Consider the following 24901-nt stretch of genomic DNA (forward strand, 5'->3'; position numbering starts at 1 on the left):
CAGCATGTATACTTCAGCAGATAACATATACCGTTCCTCGTTATCCGCAATACATTGTGTATATTTCTGCAGATATGCTATACCTTTCCTCATCCTCCAATACATCATGTATACGTCAGCAGATATGCCATACTGTTCCTCATTCTCCAATGCCTACTGCGAATACTTGTTATGAACCCTGCCTTGAAAATGACACCTGATGTTGTTGTCCCCCCCCCCCAATCAGGGACCGCCCACAGGTGTGTTTTTGGCGGTTTTTATGCTTTAAATACCCACCTTTTCCTCGCATGTTTGTAATACTCCCCATTAAACCTGATGAAGGGGGAACTACTTATCCCCGAAACACGTTTTAATATACACATGCGCTTTTCTCAAATAAAGAAGGAATTTTTATCCGACGGTCACGACCGCCTCCACCAGTGTCCTTACGCCTAGGCAGATCCTCTTTTTCGTTCATCCTCCAATGCATCATGTATACCTCAGAAGATATGCTATACTGTTCCTCATCATCCGATACATCATGTGGTGGTGACTTCCTCCCTGTTGGGCACACGCTCCTCTCATGTTAGTTTTTTTTAAAAAAAATTCGCAGAATAAAGAGGGTTGCCACTCAGGGAAGATATAGTGTACTTAGTAGTTGATACCTTTTAACCCCTTTGGGAATGTGATAGTTTTCGTATTTTTATTCCGTCTTCCAAGAGTCATAATTTTTTTACTGTTCTTTTCACATACCCATATGAGGGCTTGTTTTCTGCAGGACAAATGGCAATTTTTAATGGCACGTTATATTAGGCTGCTTTCACACTAGCGTTCGTTGGTCCGCTCGTGAGCTCCGTTTAAAGGGGCTCACGAGCGGACTCAAACGCCTCCGTCCAGCCCTGATGCAGTCTGAATGGAGCGGATCCGCTCAGACTGCATCAGTCTGGCGGCGTTCAGCCTCCGCTCCGCTCGCCTCCGCACGGACAGGCGGACAGCTGAATGCTGCTTGCAGCGTTCGGGTGTCCGCCTGGCCGTGCGGATCCGTCCAGACTTACAATGTAAGTCAATGGGGACGGATCCGTTTGAAGATGCCACAATATGGCTCAATCTTTAAGCGGATCCGTCCCCCATTGACTTTACATTGAAAGTCTGGACGGATCCGTCCGAGGCTATTTTCACACTTAGCTTTTTTTTGCCATTTTAATGCAGACGGAACCGTTCTGAACGGAGCCTCCGTCTGCATTAATATGATCGGATCCGTTCAGAACGGATCCGATCGAACGCTAGTGTGAAAGTAGCCTTAGACAGTTTACAAATCGCAGGTTTGGAAGCCTTCACAAGGCCCCAGGCTGTCATACAAGCTGATAGGCACACTGTGATTTCATTGAATCAGGACAGAGGGAGCCAACTCACACACTGCTCAGATGCAATGGTGGTGACTGACCAAGTCACCTGAGCAGTGAAGTGGCTGGATCAGAGCTATCTCCTCTACAGGCAGCAGCAAGTGGGTGTCAGCATATGGAGCATGCTCTGCTCTTTAGTCTCCATACTCCCCTCGTTCACTTCAGATGTACAGCTATGTCCAGGCACACTAAGTGGTTAATCGAAAAAGATGGCAACAAATAGCAAGATTTCGGGCCTGTACATCATTAAAAGTTATGAATGGCTGAGGACTATCACTGTGTCTTCGCAATCTACTGGCTCTGATGATACAAAGATTAGACCATCAGTTTTTAAAATCGGATAACCTTTCCAGAATACTATTTGCAATACCTTTTAACAAAAATAAGATGTATTACTTTGGCTGATAACCACGCAGGCAGATCCAGAACACTACCAGGCCGTTGCTAAGCACTCTGGGCAAGCAACCAGGTTTGCCCCTGAAGTGCCAGCTTAGAAGCTACCGACACGTACAGGCCTGTGACTTATTCCACTGCACAATTCTGTAGAATTATTCTTCCTAATAAAACATAGGATACAAAGGCTCGGGTTCAAGGAACGTTCAGCTTAAACTAAAATAAGTTATACAGACTCACGCACATGGCCGTATAGGACATTTGTGAAGGACTAGGGAAAAAAAATAAAATAAAAAAAATATGTGATTGGTTGCTATGGGCAACTATGCTAGTTTTCCTTGGCACTAGATAAAGTGCTTGCTCTTGGCAATATCTGGCACTCTTAGGCCTCTTTCACACTGGCGTGAGTTTTTTTGCCCGGATAAGAGCCGGGTGCGTTGCGGGAAAATGCGCAATTTTTTCTGCGCAAGTGCAAAACATTGTCATGCGTTGCACTCGCGTGAGAAAAATCGCGCATGTTTGGTACCCAAACCCGAACTTCTTCATAGAAGTTCGGGCTTGGGATTGATGTTCTGAAGATTGTATTATTTTCCCTTATAACATGGTTATAAGGGAAAATAATAGCATTCTGAATACAGAATGCATAGTAAACCAGCGCTAGAGGGGTTAAAAAAAAATAAAAAAAAAATTTAACTCACCTTAGTCCACTTGCTCGCGAAGCTGGCATCTCCTTGTGTCTCCGCTGATGATGATTCGATGAACAGGACCTGGGGTGAGCTGCTCCATTAAATACAGGTTAAGGACCTTTGATGACGTCACTCCGGTCATCACATGGTACGTCACATGATCTTTTACCATGGTGATTCACCATGGTAAAAGATCATGTGATGACCGGAGTGACGTCATCGAAGGTCCTTAAGCTCTATTTAATGGAGTAGCTCACCCCAGGTCCTGTTCATCAGCAGCGGAGACACAAGGAGATGCCGGGCTTCGCGAGCAAGTGGACTAAGGTGAATTAAAATTTTTTTAATTTTTTTTAACCCCTCTAGCGCTGGTTTACTATGCATTCTGTATTCAGAATGCTATTATTTTCCCTTATAACCATGTTATAAGGGAAAATAATAATGATCGGGTCTCCATCCCGATGGTCTCCTAGCAACCATGCGTGCAAATCGCACGGCATCCGTACTTGCTTGCGGATGCCATCCGATTTTCACACACCCCATTCACTTCTATGGGGCCTGCGTCACGTCAAAAATCGGAAAATATAGAGCATGCTGCGATTTCAACTGAACGCACAAGTGATGCGTTAAAAACATCGCTCATGTGCACAGCCCCATAGAAATGAATGGGTCAGGATTTAGTGCGGGTGCCATACGTTCGCCGCACGGATCGCACCCGCACGGAAAACTCGCCCGTGTGAAAGGGGCCTTAAGGCCATTTCACACGAGCGAGTCCATTGCAGAAATCACACTCTATGTGTGAGCGTGATCCTCCGTTCTGGATTTGCAGGAGCGCATGGCATTACTGATTTATAATGCTATGTGTCTCTGCATGACCTTATCGCCACAGAATCATAGTGACCGCTTTATTTCAGAATGATTCTGTAGCAATAAGGTCAGGCAAAGACACAGCATTATAAAATCTGTATAATGCCATGCGCTCCTAAAAAACAAGCAGTGTCCAGACAGGAAATCACGCTCATACACTGTACCCGATTCCTTCACAGGACTCTAAAACAGAACTTCTAGAGATGAATGGAGCGGTGGGACCACATAGGTGTCTGCTCCTCCATTCAAACAGGGAACACAGGCTGCAGTTTTTTTTTTTTTTATTATCAGCAAGGTCCTTCAGCAGGGCCTGTGGATAGGGGATATGTTTGTGTAATGCGACAACCCCTTTAAAAGGGAACCTGTCACCAGTATTTTGGGTATAGAGCTGAGGACATGGGTTGCTAGATGGCCGCTAGCACATCCGCAATATCCAGTCCCCATAGCTCTGTGTGCTTTTATTGTGTATAAAAAAAGAAAAAAGAAAAAAGAAAAAAAAAAACGCTGATACATATGCAAATTAACCTGAGATGACTCCTGTCCCTGACTCATCTCACACACAGGACTCATCTCAGGTTAATTTGCATATGTATCAAATCTTTTTTTTTTTACACAATAAAAGCACACAGAGCTATGGGGATTGGGGATTGCGGATGTGCTAGCGACAATCTAGCAACCCATGTCCTCAGCTCTATACACAAAATCCCGGTGACAGGTTCCCTTTAACTAGATGGCAACATAGTTAAATAAACTGAAAGACACTAAGTACAGCTTGCTCTAAATATACTTAGCCACACACAGTCACAGCTCAGTTACTGCAAGCTGAGGCTTTGTTCACAATGTGTCTGTGCCGAAAAACACATCTGAGGTCATTTACTAACATTTTCACGCTTAAAAAGCCAGTCTTTGATAAATGACCCCCATTGTGTGACTGGTGGGGTGCCCACCAGCCACCATCCAGGCAGAGAAGAAATGGTGAGAGTCGTGCACTGCTACTGGGCAGTGGATAAAGCCCACCTGAATGCAGTGTCCAGCTCAAGGGACCCCATTATCCATAGGTAGATCCGATGCACATGACACATTTATTAGAGGACCTGTCAGTTCTCTTGACATGTCAGATTTAGAGAAAAATGTTCTTCTTCCTGAAAGTTCAGGAAGCATCTTCTATTATATATTTCTGTGTTGTGTGGTTCCTCTTATTTCTCCTGAAAAGTTTTGGGTACATTTAATGGTTGTGTCCTTACACACCAACATTGTACAGTCAGGGCTGACAGTATCACACTTTGGAAGAACACACGCATTGACAAGGCGAATGGCAAGACCCAGTTCTAAAGGAAGAAAAAAGGAATGACAACGGTCATGAGATCAGACAGGTTATGTGCCCGTCTGTGGGCCGAGACTAACCTTCACCTCCTTACTTCACATGATGACATCATGTAGCTCAGTGGGGTCTGCAGCAGATATGAAAGTCCCCTCACTACAGGTTTCCGCTCTGAGCACTAGTGTGAAAGTAGCCTAAAAACCGCTTGTATTTCCTGTGTTTCCTTAATAGTCTTCTGACATTTGTGTGACAGTTTTTACCAGCATTTCTTCCATAGGCCTATCTATAAGTGAAAAAAAGTACACGGGAGGATATTCATCCAAACTGGTGCAAAGGAAAACTGGCTTAGTTGTCCTAAGCAACCAGATTCCCCTTCATTCTGATTGGTTGCTATGGGCAACTAATCCATATTTCCTATCAACCAATTTTGATAACTCCCCCACCAGCATGCTGACATGAAAAACACAACTGGTCCAAAAGACCCCCCCCCACCACCACAACAAACAAACACACACACATTTGTGGTACATGTTATATCAGTGACTGCAGTATGGGCAGGTCATTGCTGCCTGACTGGAAACAGACTATCGAGAGACTACTGGACCACTGGTCCTGTATCAAAAGGGGACTGAAGAAGCAGGTACTGATATAATTAATACTACACCACAGACTTCAATTTAATCATACGCCGAAAAACGTGTTGAATAAAAATAACCCATTAGCTGAGAATGCAAATAACTAGGGACAATTAAGGTGCCCATGCTGATGACTGTGATGAGATATGATGAGGCAGACCAATACAGACACACCTAGATCCTTACCTGTCAACTACGCCAAGCTTGAGTCACCACATTTTGTGGCTTAAGTCAGAAAGAATTTTAAGGCCATGTTCATGATTCAGGCACAGATTCCTAAAGCCTGAGAATCCGCTAACGTTCTGACGATAATACATGTAAGGCTACTTTCACACTTGCGTTTAGGTGCAGATCCGTCTGGTATCTGCACAGACGGATCCGCACCTATAATGCAAACGCTTAGATCCGTTTGCATTACCATGAACAAAAAACTAAAATAGTGCAAACTGATCCGTTTTGACTTTACATTGAAAGTCAATGGGGGACGGATCCGTTTGAAAATTGAGCCATACTGTGTCAACTTCAAACGGATCCGTTTGCCTCCGCACGGCCAGACGGACATCCGAACGCTGCAAGCGGAGGACAAGCGGTGCCGGACTGATGCATTCTGAGCGGATCCGCATCCACTCAGAATGCATTAGGGCTGGACAGATCCGTTCGGGGCCGCTTGTGAGAGCCTTCAAACGGAACTCACAAGCGGAGCCCCGAATGCAAGTGTGAAAGTAGCCTAAGGCCTCATGCACAAAACCTTTCAGTCCGCACTTTTTGCGGATAGGATGCGGAGCCATTCGTTTCAATGGGACCAAAAAAGATCAGCACACTCTGTCCATATGTCCATTGCATGGCCCCGCAAAATTATATAGAACATGTCTTGTGATATGCACACAGCCAGCACCCATGTTTTGGACACGGTCATGTGAATAAGGCCAGAATGGAGTATTTTACACTCCACTTACACACTCAGGAAATATCTGCATGGACCGATATAAAATCCACAGCATGTTCATTATTGCTATAGATCGTTCACATCTTCATGTCCATTTGACATTGATTTTGCCCTCTATGTTATCTGTATACCACGGACCATGCTCAGCTGAAAATTGAAGGGATTTTAATATTGATGGCGTATCCTCAGGATAGGTCATCAATATAAGATTGGCGGGGGACCGTCACCAGCCTGCCAGCCAATGATCATCGCTGGCAGGCTGGCGATATTTAAAAAAACGGAATCAGAAGCCATTTAACACTTTATATTTATAAATATAAGGTGTTAAAGGGGTTTCTACCACCATAAACACTGTTATGTAGCTGACTGACATTAGCGCATCACTAATGTCAGCACTACATAACAGTATGTTTCTAACAGTAGTTCCTGCAGCCATTTTTGTTAAAAACGTACTTTTATAGATATGCTAATGAGCCTCTATGTGCTATGAGGGCTCCGTCCACTAACCATTTCAGCCGCCCATCGCGTCCCTCCAGCCCGCCCCACTCCTGTTGATTGACGTGAAACTTCTCAGCATTGAGTACCAATTCCCGTGCCTGCGCCGTGCGCTTCTGTATTCTCCCGGCGCCGGCTTCCTCACTGCGCCAACTACGCTACAATGAGGAAGCCGGCACCAGGAACGCGGCATTCACTCACTGCGCCTGCGCCAAATACAGAAGCGCACGGCGCAGGCGCGGGAATTGGTACTCGATACTGAGAAGTTTCACGTCAATCAACAGGAGCGGGGCGAGCTGGAGGGACGCGATGGGCGGCTGAAATGCATATCTATAAAAGTACGTTTTTAACAAAACCGGATGCAGGAACTACTGTTAGAAACATACTGTTATGTAGTGCTGACATTAGCGAATCGCTAATGTCAGTCAGCTACATAACAGTATTTCTGGTGGTAGAAACCCTTTAAATGGCTTGTGTGCTCCTCTGCTGGTCCTTTTCGTTGGTTGGTCCCAGCAGAGGAGCACACATTACTGTAAGTACACAGCAAACACTACACTTAGCCCCAGATAACCCCCCCCATCACCCCAATTAACCCCTTGATCACCCCTGTCACTTTTTTTTCCACTAGTATTGAAGGTTAGGTTTTAGGATAGTTTAGGCCCCTTTGTTAGGTAGTTAGCGTCGGTGAGCGCCCAGCCTACCGCAGTCACTGATAAAAATAAAATAAAAAATCAGTTTTGATATTTTTTATCAATCGCAGCGGCTTACATACTTTGCTAGCCTCCCATTTGTAAGACACGCTTGCTTTTTTTCTTGGGTAGTCTCAGGGAATACCCCCTCAATTTAGTTGACCAAATGGCAAATAAGGGGTATTCTTCTGAAGAGGCCTACAGGCTTCTGACCCAGTCAGATGAGGAATGGGAACCCTCATCTGACGAATCCAGCGGGTCAGAATACGAACCTGTAGAAAGCAGTGGCAGTCTGACCCAAAGTTCGGATGATGAGGTTGAGGTCCCCGATACCACCAGGTGTACCCGGCCCAGTGTTGCTAGACCACAGGTTGCGCAGGATCCGCTTCAAGGGCAGCAGAGTGGGGCTGACGCTGTCGGATTACATGGTGAGGCATACATATATATCTCATTACCCGTATGCTCAATATAAGGAGAATAGCAGAAACTCCTAATGCTGGCCATACATGTAATGATTGCGGAGACCCTCAAATGCCAGGGCAGTACAAACACCCCACAAATGACCCCATTTTGGAAAGAAGAAACCCTAAGGCAGTGATGGCGAACCTTTTAGAGACCGAGTGCCCAAACTGCAACCCAAAACCCATTTATCACAAAGTGCCAACACAGAAATTTACCCTGAATACTACCATCCAGTATAGTATCTTCCATGTACTTTATTATTTAGCTATAATAGCCTGCCTACATTCAGTGAACTATGTGCTGTTCATAGTGCGTCCTGCGCTGAATGAATTGCATGAGAAGTCTAAGGCAGGTGTGCTCAACCTGTGGCCCTCCAGCTGTTATAAAACTACAACTCCCACTATGCCCGTCTGTAGGATGATAGCTGTAGGCTGTCAGAGAATTATGGGAGTTGTAGTTTTGCAACAGCTGGAGGGCTGCAGGTTGAGCATGCCTGGTCTAAGGCATATTGGTACACCATAGACTTTTTTCAGGGTGCGGGTGCCCACATAGAGGGCTCCGAGTGCCGCCTCTGGCACCCGTGCCATAGGTTCGCCATCACTGCCCTAAGGTATTCACTGATGGGCATAGTGAGTTGATAGAAGTTTTTATTTTTTGTCACAGTTAGCGGAAAATTATGTTTTGTTTTTTTCTTACAAAGTCTCATATTCCACTAACTTGTGACAAAAAATAAAAACTTCCATGAACTCACTATGCCCATCATGAAATACCTTAGGGTGTCTTCTCTCCAAAATGGGGTCACATGTGGGGTATTTATACTGCCCTGGCATTTTAGGGGCCCTAAAGCGTGAGAAGTCTGGAATCCAAATGTCAAAAAATGCCCTCCTAAAAGGAATTTGTGCACCTTTGCCCACATGGGCTGCAAAAAAGTGTCACATGTGGTATTGCCGTACTCAGGAGAAGTTGGGCAATCTGTTTTGGGGCTTTTTACATATACCCATGCTGGGTGAGAGAAATATCTCTCTAAAATGACAACTTTGTTTGATTTCAAACTACTTCTCACGCATTAAGGCCCCTAAAATGCCAAGGCAGTATAACTACCCCACAAGTGACCCCATTTTGGAAAGAAGACACCCCAAGGTATTTTGTGATGGGCATAGTGAGTTCATGGAAGTTTTTATTTTTTGTCACAAGTTAGTGGAATATGAGTGGAATATGAAAAAATAATAATAATCATTTTCCGCTAACTTGTGACAAAATAAAAAGTTCTATGAACTCACTATGCCCATCAGCGAATACCTTAGGGTGTCTACTTTCCAAAATGGGGTGTTTGTGGGGTGTTTCTACTGTCTGGGCATTGTAGAACCTCAGGAAACATGACAGGTGCTCAGAAAGTCAGAGCTGCTTCAAAATGCGGAAATTCACATTTTTGTACCATAGTTTGTAAACGCTATAACTTTTGCGCAAACTAATAAATATACACCTATTGAATTTTTTTTATCAAAGACATGTAGAACAATAAATTTAAAGAAAAATTTATATAGAAATGTAGTTTTATTTGAAAAAATTTACAACTGAAAGTGAAAAATGTCATTTTTTTTGCAAAAAACAAACAAAAGACACACAAAATTTTGATTAATAACAAAAAATGTCGGCAGCAATGAAATACCACCAAATGAAAGCTCTATTAGTGAGAAGAAGAGGTAAAAATTCATTTGGGTGGTAAGTTGTATGACCGAGCAATAAACGGTGAAAGTAGTGTAGTGCAGAATTGTAAAAAGTGGTCTGGTCATTAAGGGGGTTTAAGCTAGGTGAGCTGAGGTGGTTAAAACTGGCTTAATTGCCCATACCAACTAATCAGATTCCACCTTTCAGAGCTCCATCTGAACATAAGTGGAATCTGATTGGTTGCTATGGGCACCTAAATCAGTTCTACTTTACACCAATTTTGATAGATCTCCCCCAGTGTTTAGTCAGTGATTATGAGCAAAACCCAGGAGGTGGCTCTAAACATTCCTTATCTCTGTGGAGGCGCCGATCCTGGTTTTGGCTCACAATCACTGACTAAACAGTGACGCGTGAATGAGGCTTAAACATATATGAAGGACAGTACATACTCAGAGCTTTAACTAGTTCTATCACAAACTGCAATAATGTATCATGCAATGTCAACCAGTAAAAAAAAAACAAAAAAAAAACACTAGATGGTAAAGAGTATCTGTCACCAGACAGGTTCTCCTTGTACGACTACCATCATTTGCATGCCCTCTTAAAATCTCAATAATAGCTTTGCTTCCTTCACTGAGCGCAGCGTTTTCCTGAACTCTGCCACAGAACCTCCTCCCGATCTGTAAGGGGTTCCAGGAGAAGCCGACATCTCAGAGCCAAAAAAATGAATTTTCCCGATTGAACGCACTTATGCGAACCTGGTCTAAAAAGCTGTAGAGACTCCATTTCCATACAATTTAGCATGGCATGCATGGCTTGGAAGCATATTCCATTATCTAAGCTCTGGCGGACGCCATATCGTTTAATAGGTGCCCTTACAAAGTTTAGTTTCTGAAAACAAAGCCAGCCAAGCAATGTAATAGCCATAATATATGTATACACTTATGTTAACAAGCACAGGTACATAGAATGGGTCTGTAGGGTCTAACTGCAAGGACTTTGCACAAATGGGATCAATTTAGTTATTGAAATCTCTGCTCCCTGTGGAGCCCTATGGGTGGCGAGATCAATCACTGGGACTGGACTCATTTAGGTGGTCTAAAAAAAATAAAACAATTGCGCACTCACGTGTCATATACTGACGCATTCCTGCCGGGCATTATAGAGGTAGCACTCGTGTAGGGACGAGCGAACTTCTGTTTTCAAGCTCAGCGTACAAGGTTCCGGTTATCTAAGAATTCCGTTCTGGATTCCGCTACTATGGACCATAGGTAATTGTCCGTGGTAGCGGAATCCATAACAGAATTCTTAGATAACCCGAACCTTGTACGCCGAACTTGAAAACAGAAGTTCGCTCATCCCTACTCATGTGTCCCACCACATCCATAGCTGGAGAATACAGATAGGAGCCCTTTCATTGCTCTGTTCACATTAGGGCTTCTAAGTATACGTGCAGGAAAGCACACACCTCGATCACATGAATGAACCATGTCCCCCAGATACCACTGCTTGTGAGGAAACATGGGGAAAATTAGAGGGTTCTCCCATCACCTGACCACCCCCACCGATCACGAGAACAGGGTCCCCAAACACCCCAAGTGAATGGAGGTCACATCACTGCTCTATCCAAATCAATGAGGCTGCTGAAGAGTCACAGAGCACAGCGCTCACCTATCTCCATCAGTCCCATAGAGATGAATGGAGCAGCAGTACACTAATCTGTGGGGGTTCCAGCAGTAACATACTTAAAGGGATTCTGTCACCTCCCCTCAGCCAAAAAACGATTTAAAAGCAGCCATGCAGCACAGCTTACCTGGATTAAGCTGTGCTGTTTAATCTTGAAATCCGTCCAGCAGTTACTTTAAAAAACGACTTTGATCAATAAGGAAATGCGTCCTGAAGGTGCCCAGAGGGGCGTTTTTTTCTTCCTAGTGAGCCCAGTACCGCCCCTCTTTCAGTGCCCAGCCCGCCTTCCTTGTATTTTCTAACTGCCGCCCCCAGCCTGCCACAGCCTCTCCTGCCTCTCCTCCCCCCCGAACGAAGTCTCGCACAGGCGCAGTACCCACTGAGGGCTGCGCCTGTGCGATCATCAGGAGACTGAGGGCGGCAGCTTCATCTTCGTCACTGGGCATGCGCCGAGCCCAGTGACGTCCGATGCTCTCTCTTCCCTGCTGACTGAGGGAAGAGCGAGCATCGGACGTCACTGGGCTCGGCGCATGCCCAGTGACGAAGATGAAGCTGCCGCCCTCAGTCTCCTGATGATCGCACAGGCGCAGCCCTCAGTGGGTACTGCGCCTGTGCGAGACTTCGTTCGGCGTGAGGGAGGGGGAGGAGAGGCAGGAGAGGCTGTGGCAGGCTGGGGGCGGCAGTTAGAAAATACAAGGAAGGCGGGCTGGGCACTGAAAGAGGGGCGGTACTGGGCTCACTAGGAAGAAAAAAACGCCCCTCTGGGCACCTTCAGGACGCATTTCCTTATTGATCAAAGTCGTTTTTTAAAGTAACTGCTGGACGGATTTCAAGATTAAACAGCACAGCTTAATCCAGGTAAGCTGTGCTGCATGGCTGCTTTTAAATCGTTTTTTGGCTGAGGGGAGGTGACAGAATCCCTTTAACACCTATCCTGTGGACAACCCCTTTAATGCAGAGATGCCTTAATACCTAAAGGGAACCTGACATATTGAACATGTATGCAGATTTACAGGAGCTGAGCAGATAGATGGCTCATTACAAGCAGAAGACATGGCATGTGGGCATCAATACCCAACCTGAGTGCCCTATGCACAGACAGAGCTCTGTCACCCTCAGTTCTGACTCCAGGTAGAGGACAAGCGCACTCCGGTGTGGATCACTCCCATCTTTTTCAATAGCCGATGCAAACAAGGGGGTGCTCTATGGGCAATCCCTCTATATTACTCAGGAGGAGCCCTCGTGCCCATACATCACACGAACAGCCACTGGCTTCAGTGGGTGCTGGGTAATGCTTCACTAAGGGCAATGGCCGTACACAGGGCGGTAAGGGTTAAACAGGAGGATGGCTGATTCTGTGTATTCTACTGGCCAATATCATAGAGCTGACCTGGACTATGTAGAGTGTAACTGGTACGTCTGGACTGCATCTCTATGGCTGGTCCTAATATTCTGACACCTGACAACTGTACATAGCACAGGATGCTGTTCACAGGTGTGGACGAATGCCACCATTCCAGCTGAGCAGTGACCTCCCTGCCCCCCTCCTTCATCATGCTCCTTCGCGCCGTGTACAGCATCAGCCACCTACCGCTTCTGAACCGGTCACCCGCCCCTCATCTCCGGTATCAGCGGAACCTCTCCGGGTTTTCTGCCCGTCCTGTATCAACTAGCAACCGAGATAACAGACCAGAACGCCACCGAAGCATCACGTGACACACCCGCGCCCACGTCACCCCCAGGGAGAGGGAGGAGAGCTGAGCTATTAGCCCCCGCACTGCATGCCGGGTAGTGGCAGATGGAACGCGCACGTACAGTGACTGGAGACGTGATAAACATGTGTGACACGTGTGTAGCGTTATAATACCCTACCTCGTGAGATTTCCCTACCCTCTGACTTCCTGTCGCATCAGTGATGACGTCGGGAGACGTGCCTTACTTTTCACCATCTGCGCATGCCCAAAAGGACACTCTAGTGAAACTCTCACCACTGAATTTAGCAGCACACCGGGACACTGCGCCTGCGTCTGGAGCCGAGGTAGGGAAAAATCACGGGTCAGTGCGCAAGCGCGGTTAACTTATTAAAAGCCACCCGATATACGCGCCTGCGTAATGTGGTGGTAGGGAAAAATTACATCCCAGTGCGCAAGCGCCAAGGGTAATTATGAATATCCATGCCAAAAGCACTTTGCAGGATTCTCATATTGGTTCTTGATTGATTGTCCTCTTATATATAGGTTCTATTATATAGGGGTCTGTCTGCACAGTATATTTGGGGGGCTGTCTGCGCAGTATATGGGTGGGCTGTCTGCGCAGTATATAGGGGGTCTGTCTGCACAGTATATTTGGGGGGCTGTCTGCGCATTAAATGGGGAGCTGTCTGCGCAGTATATAGGGGGTCTGTCTGCACAGTATATTTGGGGTCTGTCTGCACAGTATATTTGGGGGGCTGTCTGCGCATTAAATGGGGAGCTGTCTGCGCAGTATATGGGGGGGCTGTCTGCAAAGTATATGGGGGGGCTGTCTGCGCAGTATATGGGGGGCCGTCTGCGCAGTATATGGGGGGGCTGTCTGCGCAGTATATTGGGGGGTCTGTCTGCGCAGTATATTTTGGGGTCTGTCTGCGCAGTATATTTTGGGGTCTGTCTGCGCAGTATATTGGGGGGTCTGTCTGCGCAGTATATGGGGGGGTGTCTGTGCATTATATAGGGAGGTCTGTGCAGTATATGGGGCTGCTGTCTGTGCAGTATATGCGGGGTGTCTGTGCATTATATGGGGGGTGTCTGTGCATTATATAGGGAGGTCTGTGCAGTATATGGGGGGGGGCTGTCTGTGAAGTATATGGGGGCTGTCTGCAAAGTATATGGGGGGCTGTCTGTGTGGTACAGTATATTGGGGGATGTATGTGCAGCATATTTGGGGGGGGGGCAGTGTATTATATTTGTGGGATGTGCGTTAGATGTGGAGCTGTGCACCACGTGTGGCCTGTGTGTTAGATGTGTACAACCCTAATTTAACAAATACTACGAAACTGCAGCCATCTCGTCACTTGGAGAAGGATGAGAAGCTGCCCTCCATCCAGAGGGACACACCTGCCACCAAATCCGTCGCTCACTGGATTCTGTAATCACCGTCTGCTGTGTATATGTGCACCGTTAGTCTGCATGCACTGCGTCTGTTCTGCCATTTGCTCTAACCATTTTAATTATTTTTTTTGTGTCACAACTCTGACCAGCATGTTCTCCTATGGAACACGAAGTACCTGAAGTGGAATGAAGAAGCCCATGTTTGAGGCCTGCGCCCTGGCTGGAGCATTGAAGGGGCATCTGACACATGACGAGCTGCTCCTGTTTGCACAGCTACTTCAGCATTGTGTACTGTGATCACCGCGAGTTCAGAGGTCGGCAACCATAGGCCGTCCACATGCTGTGAATTACATCTCCCATCATGCTGGTAAAGTATTATGGGAGGTGTAGTCCAAAACATCTGGAATACCAAATGCGTATGAATGAAAAGCATGGTGTGTGTGACTGGTCAGTAACAAGGGTTGAAGCCTTGACGTGGCGTTACTGCTCACATGTGTATCCATGTGCCAATTCAACCAATGTGAGTGACTGTAATTAATACTGATTAGGTGACTATAAATACTGTGACAATGGAGAATTAAACGACCGTATCACCTACACACTGCTTACACTGTGACCGTAACACCTACACACTGCTTACACTGTGACCGTATCTCCTACACACTGCTTACACTGTGACCGTATCACCCACACACCGCTTACACTGTGACCGTATCACCTACACACTGCTTACACTGAGACCGTATCTCCTACACACTGCTTACACTGTGACCGTATCTCCTACACACTGCTTACACTGTGACCGTATCTCCTACACACTGCTTACACTGTGACCGTATCTCCTACACACTGCTTACACTGTGACCGTATCTCCTACACACTGCTTACACTGTGACCGTATCTCCTACACACTGCTTACACTGTGACCGTATCTCCTACACACTGCTTACACTGTGACCGTATCTCCTACACACTGCTTACACTGTGACCGTATCTCCTACACACTGCTTACACTGTGACCGTATCTCCTACACACTGCTTACACTGTGACCGTATCTCCTACACACTGCTTACACTGTGACCGTATCTCCTACACACTGCTTACACTGTGACCGTATCTCCTACACACCGCTTACACTGTGACCGTATCTCCTACACACCGCTTACACCGTGACCGTATCTCCTACACACTGCTTACACTGTGACCGTATCTCCTACACACTGCTTACACTGTGACCGTATCTCCTACACACTGCTTACACTGTGACCGTATCTCCTACACACTGCTTACACTGTGACCGTATCTCCTACACACTGCTTACACTGTGACCGTATCTCCTACACACTGCTTACACTGTGACCGTATCTCCTACACACTGCTTACACTGTGACCGTATCTCCTACACACTGCTTACACTGTGACCGTATCTCCTACACACTGCTTACACTGTGACCGTATCTCCTACACACTGCTTACACTGTGACCGTATCTCCTACACACTGCTTACACTGTGACCGTATCTCCTACACACTGCTTACACTGTGACCGTATCTCCTACACACTGCTTACACTGTGACCGTATCTCCTACACACCGCTTACACTGTGACCGTATCTCCTACACACCGCTTACACCGTGACCGTATCTCCTACACACCGCTTACACCGTGACCGTATCTCCTACACACCGCTTACACCGTGACCGTATCTCCTACACACCGCTTACACCGTGACCGTATCTCCTACACAACGCTTACACCGTGACCGTATCTCCTACACAACGCTTACACTGTCACCGTATCTCCTACACACCGCTTACACTGTGACCGTATCTCCTACACAATTATGTCCGGTTTCAGCTCTGACCACACCTTTTGGACTCTTGTAGGGAATACAGTCGTGTGAAAGAGGCCTTAAAATGGGTTTTCTCATCTCAGACAATAGGGGTGTATCGCTTGGATATGCCCCCATTGTCTTATAGCTGCTGTTCCCCGCACCTATATTGAGAACTGGTCCCCGAAATTGGAGTATGGCGCAATGCGCATGCTCTGCCGCCCTCCATTCTTTTCTATGTGAGAGTTGTGGATTAGCAAACAGTGGTCGGCGGACCCCATTAAATCTGGTGTCCTCCAGCCACAGCGCTACCTGCTCCGTTCTCAATATAGGTGTGTCTCCCATCGGTGGTACCCACACCTATCAGAAAATGGTTGCATATTCAAGCGATATGCCACTGTAGCGTTACACTACCCTACCTCCTGACTTCCTGTCGCATCAGAGATGACGTCTGGAGGCATGCCTTAGTTTTCACTATCTGCGCATGCGCAAAAAGACAGTCTAGGTAAAATCTCACTGCCGATTTCAGCAGCACACCGGAACACTGCGCATGTGTCGGGGAGCCGAGGTAGGTAAAAATTACGGCCCAGTAACTCATTAAAAATCCACCCGATATACGCGCCTGCGCATTGTGGGGGTAAGGAAAAATTATGTTCCAGTGCGGAAGCGCCGAGGGTAAGTATAAATATCCATTTCAAAAGCGCTTTTACCTTTTTCAGGAGCTATTCTCATATGAGCTGGTTCTTGATTGAGTGTCCTCTCATACTGCAGGTTTGAAAACCTATATATTACTCATCTACAATTATCACCCTCTCACCATCCTGTGGGTGCATCAGTCATCGAAGGCTTACCAGGACACAAGGTAACAAAATATTTTATTTTTACCGACCTCACAATCTATACCCCCTCCACTAATCGAGGCCCCGGCTTTTCGGGCCTACTAGGCCGCAACTTCCCGCCCACTTTCTGGCTTCCCACGCTTGCTCAGTCACCTTCCCTCTGTGGGGGGAGCCTGGGAGGGGCCTCTCCTGCCTGCCCATTTCAGCTCCAGGTTCCCTGCTCTTCTCAGAGGGGCGGTTCTTCCTACGGCTGTCGGCTCCTTCTCTCACTGGGTCGCCATCTTCTGCTCTCCTGCATGGGGCGCGCTGCACAGCTCCTGGGGTCTGGTAGGCAGCCTCTGGCTGATTTGCTCTGCAGGCTCCTCCCCCTCCCTCTCAATTGCCGCATTGTCCTGCAGCCATGCACCTGTTCTATAGCTGCTGCAGCACCTCTTGGGAACGTGGCATCTGGAGACAGATAGTACAGCCCTGCTGCTCTATGAGGGCATCCTCTCCCTGCCTCCCTATCGGATCGCTACGTATTTCACGTGCGTCCGTTGTCTATGGAGGTTTCAATGTGGTCGCTTTGTCCTCCTCTCCCACCCTTTTGTGTAGGTTCCCCCTGAATGGGCTCCCTCCCTGTCGAACCATGGGAACCTTGCCTGCCTCGCCCAATCCCTGGCGTAGTCGCTGGAGCGCTACCTACAAATTGCCCCCCTTTCCCCCCCGGGTCCTCCCTGCAGATGGGCCACGCTCACGCTCAGATACAGGGTCACGCAAGGAGTCGCCCACGGACCTTCCTTGGATGGTCTCAACTAGCTTCCACCCCTCCTCGGCATCCTCGGGTAGCCACAGGACAGGCCTGAGGATGGTGAAGAAACCTTCTCTGTCCGTTGCCTCTGGGGACACCTCTGCACCGATTCCCTCAGAACAGAGCATCAGGCGGTCTTCCACCATGCAGAATCCCTCTGAGGTCAAGACAAACGTGCACGGTGGAACCTACCCTACCCAAGTTTGGTGCCCCTCTAGTGGAAGACCTCTTTTGGATGGCACTCTCCTGCCTGCTCAGGTAATTACTGCACAGGTAACGCAGCCATCACCGTGCTTAGCAACTGGGACACCTACACGGTGTCTCTGGTACGTATGCCCTCGTAGGCTGTACACAACAGACCTTCCTGGTTCCCCTATCCAGGGGCTATGTTCTAAGCAAGCTGATAATTCAGGCAAACGCCTCTTGTAGGGTTGGTAACACTTCTCGGCCTCTAGAGGTTCTTTTGTAGTGCCTGTGCCAGAGAATACAGGCAGACTTCTAAGTTGTATGACCGAGCTATAAATTCAAAATTACATATTCTAACTTATATTTTTTTGGTCTACTTTGAGTACTGGGTCAAGTGGCATATGAGGGAGAAGGTGGTTTACTTGATTGATACTCGCGGAGAAGGTAGAGCATTGTCTATTTATTAATTTTTTTTTAATTTTTTTTATGCAATATGTAAGATCCCTCAGTCGCCTACAGAGTTCGCAGGAGTGTGCATGGCGTTTATTGACTTATGAATCTTGATTAAATAGTTTAAGTTTGCATTTTCTATTTTGCTTTAAATTAGATTCTTTTCATATTTTTTTTTTTCTTTCATGGTTCAAGAGGCTACAACATAGGGGATGAGGAGTTTGGGGTGCCTACCATTGATATCTAGCTCCTCATCTAACTTGTGGTGGTGCGTCAATCTTTACGGGACCACTCCGACGGCCAACACACTGATCATCATTGGACCAAGCAGCCATAGAGGGACATATGTTCTGACATTTCTGAGACCTGGGGAGAGTTAAATGCGGTGTCTCCGGAGATATGTTGTAAGAACAGCATTTTTTTTTTTTAAACATTCATATTGTTCTTAACCTTACATCATGTTATGTTTTTTTTTTTTTTTCTTTCAACTTTCAAACAGGTTACACAACGCATTGCTGATCTATCCAGGACGGCTTCAGGATGGACTATAAGAAGGAGGTTCAGTCCCCGACTGGGTCCGGAGCAACCTCAGGGAGTACATATACAGCAGCCTTGGTTTACGGCGACGCACAATGGCACAAAGAAGGTAAATTATATATATTTTTTAAAGAAATGTAAATGAAATGTAAACAGAAATGTAATTTAAGGGACTGACTGTAACAGCAGAGCGTTTGGCTACCCTGTTTTGGACAGCCAACTTATGGTGTAATGTAGACGTAGCATCAGACTTGGATGGTGTTTTTAAAGGTCAGTTGTTTTTTGTTGTTTTTTTTTTTTTTTTCATACAGAACTAAGACTGAACAACCTCCTGATGCGGAAAATGAATGGATCGCCAACGCCAGACCTCCTGTCCCTGATGCATCTGCTCGGGAGAATCCGGATCCCTCTGCTCAACAGAGGCTCTTAGGTTGACATCCAAATTTAAGAGCCCTGCTGAGCATGCAGAGATCCGGTGTGCCAAAGCAAAATGATTATGTGGACCGTGTAGAGGTTGTTTCCAACACTGTAGAAGGTTTGGACAAACATCAGAAGGAGTTTAGTGCTGCCTTGATTCGCCGCTGGGGGAGGGAGCAGAGTCGGCGATCCAACGCAGCCCTAACTACCATTATGGAGTAAGCATTATGAATTTGGTGGACTCAATGACGCCCGAGCAGTTGCATGAGTTTAATATCATGCTAGAGAATGTGTCACAGAAATTGGCCCCCGCCCCCACAACCCCATCCCACACCAGTGACCATTACCAACAACCTTCCCATTCCCAGCCCCCGAGCATGTGTTCCCTTCTGTCTCTTATTCTACTTCTCCGTCCCACTATTTTCCCCACCACCTCTACACATGCTTGGGTACCCTCCTCCTCAGACCCTTTTACAACCCACAATTTCAACCTGCAATCCTTTCTTGTGGACTGTATTTTTAGCTCAGAGAATAAAGAGGACAGGGGGGCTACCATTGCCAACTCCAGACCACCTACCCGACAGTCCTACTCCACTAAAAATTTCATTTTTTTTGTATAATATGTATATATATATTTTTTTTTATGGATATATTGTAATTTATACAAAAATTAAAAAATGTATAGTTAAAGGGGTTGTCTGGGTTCAGAGCTGAACCTGGACAGCCCTCCATTTTCACCCAGGCAGCCCCCCTGACATGAGCATCGGAGCAGTTCATGCTCCGATGCTCTCCTTTGCCCTGCGCTAAATCGCGCAGGGCAAAGGCATTTTTCTGAGTTCCGGTGACGTACCGGGGCTCTCTATGGGGCTGACAGGCAGCCCGGTGACGTCACCGGCACTGATGGGCGGGATTTGGCTCTGCCCTAGCCAGTAAAACGGCTAGGGCAGAGCTAAAGCCCGCCCCTCAGAGCCGGTGACGTCACCGAACACACTGCTGGGCGGAAGTTACCGCCCGGCAGTGTGTTATTGTAAACACAAGAGCCCGTGCCCTGCGCGATCTAGCGCAGGGCACAGGAGCGCATCGGAGCATGAGATGCTCCGATGCCAGGCTCAGGAGGGCTGCCGGGGTGAAAATAAGGGTATGTCCGGGTTCAGCTCTGAACCCGGACAACCCCTTTAACTTCAATGTATTTGTGTTTTCATTGGCCAGTACAGGGTAGCAGTAACCTTTGGCACTACCGCTGTGGTGACATTAAAACTACCATAGGGTCACTACTGTACGTTTATTAAAAAGCCCTTGGTATTTTTAATTTTTTCCCAAAACGACATTATTGCCAAAGGTGAACCATGGACAATACAATCAGTAATGAGCTATCTTTTGGCTCTTTATTGATCGTAGACCCTATGATTGGCACATGAACAGCAAATGCTTGTTCGTTGTTCAATCTTGCCCCTTTTCATATGAGCCCTTGTGGGAGTCACGGTCCATCAGCATCATCAGGAATTCATTAATAAATTGTAATTTAACAGTTTGATTAATGATTTCCCTATGACGCTATGACATAACTAGTGTGAATCAATGGTGGCATATCGCTTGAATATGCAACCATTGTCTGATAGGTGTGGGTACCACCGATGGGAGACACACCTATATTGAGAACGGAGCAGGTAGCGCTGTGGCTGGAGGACACCAGATTTAATGGGGTCCGTCGACCACTGTTTGCTAATCCACAACTCTCACATAGAAAAGAATGGAGGGCGGCAGAGCATGCGCATTGCGCCATACTCCAATTTCGGGGACCTGTTCTCAATATAGGTGCGGGGAACAGCAGCTATAAGACAATGGGGGCATATCCAAGTGATACAGCCCTATTGTCTGAGATGAGAAAACCCATTTTAAGGCCTCTTTCACACGACTGTATTCCCTACAACAGGGCCATATGTCCCGCACTGGCATTGATCATGCCAACAGGAGTACACACAATCCTAGATTACAATGATGCTGCGCAAGTCAAGCTTCAGGTGGGACTATTTATTAGCACGAACAGAGAATAGATCATATGAATGCGGGACAATAGCCCATTGTGAGGCACAACATGAACAACATCAAGATGCCATGTGCTCCTGTACGCACGATCAATATCGCCCGTTAACTAACACTATACTATATACATGTTTTAGTGTATATAGTCGTGTACAAGAGTCCAAAAGGTGTGGTCAGAGCTGAAACCAGACATAATTGTGTAGGAGATACGGTCACAGTGTAAGCGGTGTGTAGGAGATACGGTCACGGTGTAAGCGGTGTGTAGGAGATACGGTCTCAGTGTAAGCGGTGTGTAGGAGATACGGTCACGGTGTAAGCGGTGTGTAGGAGATACGGTCACGGTGTAAGCGGTGTGTAGGAGATATGGTCACAGTGTAAGCAGTGTGTAGGAGATACGGTCACAGTGTAAGCAGTGTGTAGGAGATACGGTCACAGTGTAAGCAGTGTGTAGGAGATACAGTCACGGTGTAAGCAGTGTGTAGGAGATACGGTCACAGTGTAAGCAGTGTGTAGGAGATACGGTCACAGTGTCAGCGGTGTGTAGGAGATACGGTCACAGTGTAAGCAGTGTGTAGGAGATACGGTCACAGTGTAAGCAGTGTGTAGGAGATACGGTCACAGTGTAAGCAGTGTGTAGGTGATACGGTCACAGTGTAAGCAGTGTGTAGGTGATACGGTCACAGTGTAAGCAGTGTGTAGGAGATACGGTCGCAGTGTGTAGGTGTTACGGTCACAGTGTAAGCAGTGTGTAGGAGATACGGTCACGGTGTAAGCAGTGTGTAGGTGTTACGGTCACAGTGTAAGCAGTGTGTAGGTGTTACGGTCACAGTGTAAGCAGTGTGTAGGTGATACGGTCGTTTAATTCTCCATTGTCACAGTATTTATAGTTACCTAATCAGTATTAGTTACAGTCACTCATATTGGTTGAATTGGCACATGGATACACATGTGAGCAGTAACGCCACGTCAAGGCTTCAACCCTTGTTACTGACCAGTCACACACACCATGCTTTTCATTCATACACATTTGCTATTCCAGATGTTTTGGACTACACCTCCCATAATACTTTACCAGCATGATGGGAGATGTAATTCACAGCATGTGGACGACCTATGGTTGCCGACCTCTGAACTCGCGGTAATAACAGTACACAGGAGCAGCTTGTCACGTGTCAGATGCCCCTTCAATGCTCCAGCCAGGGCGTAGGCCTCACACATGGGCTTCTTCATTCCACTTCAGGTACTTCGTGTTCCATAGGAGAACATGCTGGTCAGAGTTGTGACACAAAATTTTTTTTTTTTAATGGTTAGAGCAAATGGCAAAAAATTATATTAACATTAGTGGGTAGCTTATTTAAGTTAAAACGTAACATTTAATGTGATGTTTAAATAAAATAATAGGCCCTTAAGTATTGAACACAAGATTATTGTAGCCACTGGTCACACTATTCTCCTAATAGATGGCGGAGGTGGGAGAGGACCGTATGTAGGGACAGCAATAAATGTTGACAGACAGGATGAAGGGTACTTTGATGGAAAGATACAGTGCTAGGACGAGGCCCTAAGTAGCCCTTTCAATCTATATTGATAGACCTGGCTGCTAGTCTGACCCTATTGTCACCCTCCCTAAGTGTGGACTGCCCAGCTTCGCCCAAAAGACAGAATACAGTCCTATTAGTAAAAGGCCAGATGGGTTACAAAGGGGACATAAAGACTGGTTTGATATGTGCAATGAGTGTGGTCCAATTAAGATACCTTATTGATGTGGGGCATCCATGGCACAGTACTCAACTTAGTTCATGCACATATCCATCAAATTAGGTATATATGTGACTGTATATATATATCCTCAGGGACACTCTAAACTTTTTTGATGGTGTATATGTGTTTACATTTATGTCGTCCAGAACACGCCACTTTGTTCACCAGGACGAGAATATATATATATATATAGTCACATATATACCTAATTTGATGGATATGTGCATGAACTAAGTTGAGTACTGTGCCATGGATGCCCCACATCAATAAGGTATCTTAATTGGACCATACTCATTGCACATATCAAACCAGTCTTTATGTCCCCTTTGTAACCCATCTGGCCTTTTACTAATAGGACTGTATTCTGTCTTTTGGGCGAAGCTGGGCAGTCCACACTTAGGGAGGGTGACAATAGGGTCAGACTAGCAGCCAGGTCTATCAATATAGATTGAAAGGGCTACTTAGGGCCTCGTCCTAGCACTGTATCTTTCCATCAAAGTACCCTTCATCCTGTCTGTCAACATTTATTGCTGTCCCTACATACGGTCCTCTCCCACCTCCGCCATCTATTAGGAGAATAGTGTGACCAGTGGCTACAATAATCTTGTGTTCAGTACTTAAGGGCCTATTATTTTATTTAAACAGCACATTAAATGTTACGTCTTAACTTAAATAAGCTACCCACTAATGTTAATATAATTTTTTGGATCTAAAGGGTCTAGCATTTCAGATATTACTATAGTGTGACCGACTATAATCGGTTGTGTTATTTTTAGAGCAAATGGCAGAACAGACGCAGTGCATGCAGACTGACGGTGCACATATAAACAGCAGACGGTGATTACAGAATCCAGTGAGCGACGGATTTGGTGGCAGGTGTGTCCCTCTGGATGGAGGGCAGCTTCTCATCCTTCTCCAAGTGACGAGATGGCTGCAGTTTCGTAGTATTTGTTAAATTAGGGTTGTACACATCTAACACACAGGCCACACGTGGTGCACAGCTCCACATCTAACGCACATCCCACAAATATAATACACTGCCCCCCACAAATATGCTGCACATACATCCCCCAATATACCGTACCGCACAGACAGCCCCCCCATATACTTCACAGACAGCCCCCCATATACTTCACAGACAGCCCCCCTATATACTGCACAGACCTCCCTATATAATGCACAGACACCCCCCCCATATACTGCGCAGACAGACCCCCCCATATACTGCGCAGACAGACCCCCCATATACTGCGCAGACAGACCCCCCAATATACTGCACAGACAGACCCCCCAATATACTGCGCAGACAGACCACCCAATATACTGCGCAGACAGACCCCCCAATATACTGCGCAGACAGACCCCCCAATATACTGCGCAGACAGACCCCCCAATATACTGCGCAGACAGACCCCCCAATATACTGCGCAGACAGACCCCCAATATACTGCGCAGACAGAGCCCCCCCATATACTGCGCAGACAGCCCCCCCATATACTGCGCAGACAGCCCCCCCATATACGGCGCAGACAGCCCCCCCATATACTGCGCAGACAGCCCCCCCATATACTGCGCAAGACAGCCCCCCCATATACTGCGCAGACAGCCCCCCCATATACTGCGCAGACAGCCCCCCCATATACTGCGCAGACAGCCCCCCCATATACTGCGCAGACAGCCCCCCCATATACTGCGCAGACAGCCCCCCCATATACTGCGCAGACAGCCCCCCC

General features: G+C 46.7%; 1 protein-coding gene across 1 annotated transcript in view; it reads right to left on the reverse strand.

The window, feature by feature from the left end:
* Positions 1-12995, reverse strand: part of CNST (consortin, connexin sorting protein) — a 101606-nt gene extending 88611 nt beyond the window's left edge. Inside the window, exon 1 of the mRNA XM_044291929.1 lies at positions 12819-12995. The gene's annotated coding sequence lies outside the window, so the exon portion shown is untranslated. The remainder of the gene's footprint in view (positions 1-12818) is intronic.
* Between the last annotated feature and the right edge of the window lie 11906 nt (positions 12996-24901).

This window comes from Bufo gargarizans, chromosome 4 (genome assembly GCF_014858855.1).
Source record: "Bufo gargarizans isolate SCDJY-AF-19 chromosome 4, ASM1485885v1, whole genome shotgun sequence".
Classification (NCBI taxonomy): Eukaryota; Metazoa; Chordata; class Amphibia; order Anura; family Bufonidae; genus Bufo; species Bufo gargarizans.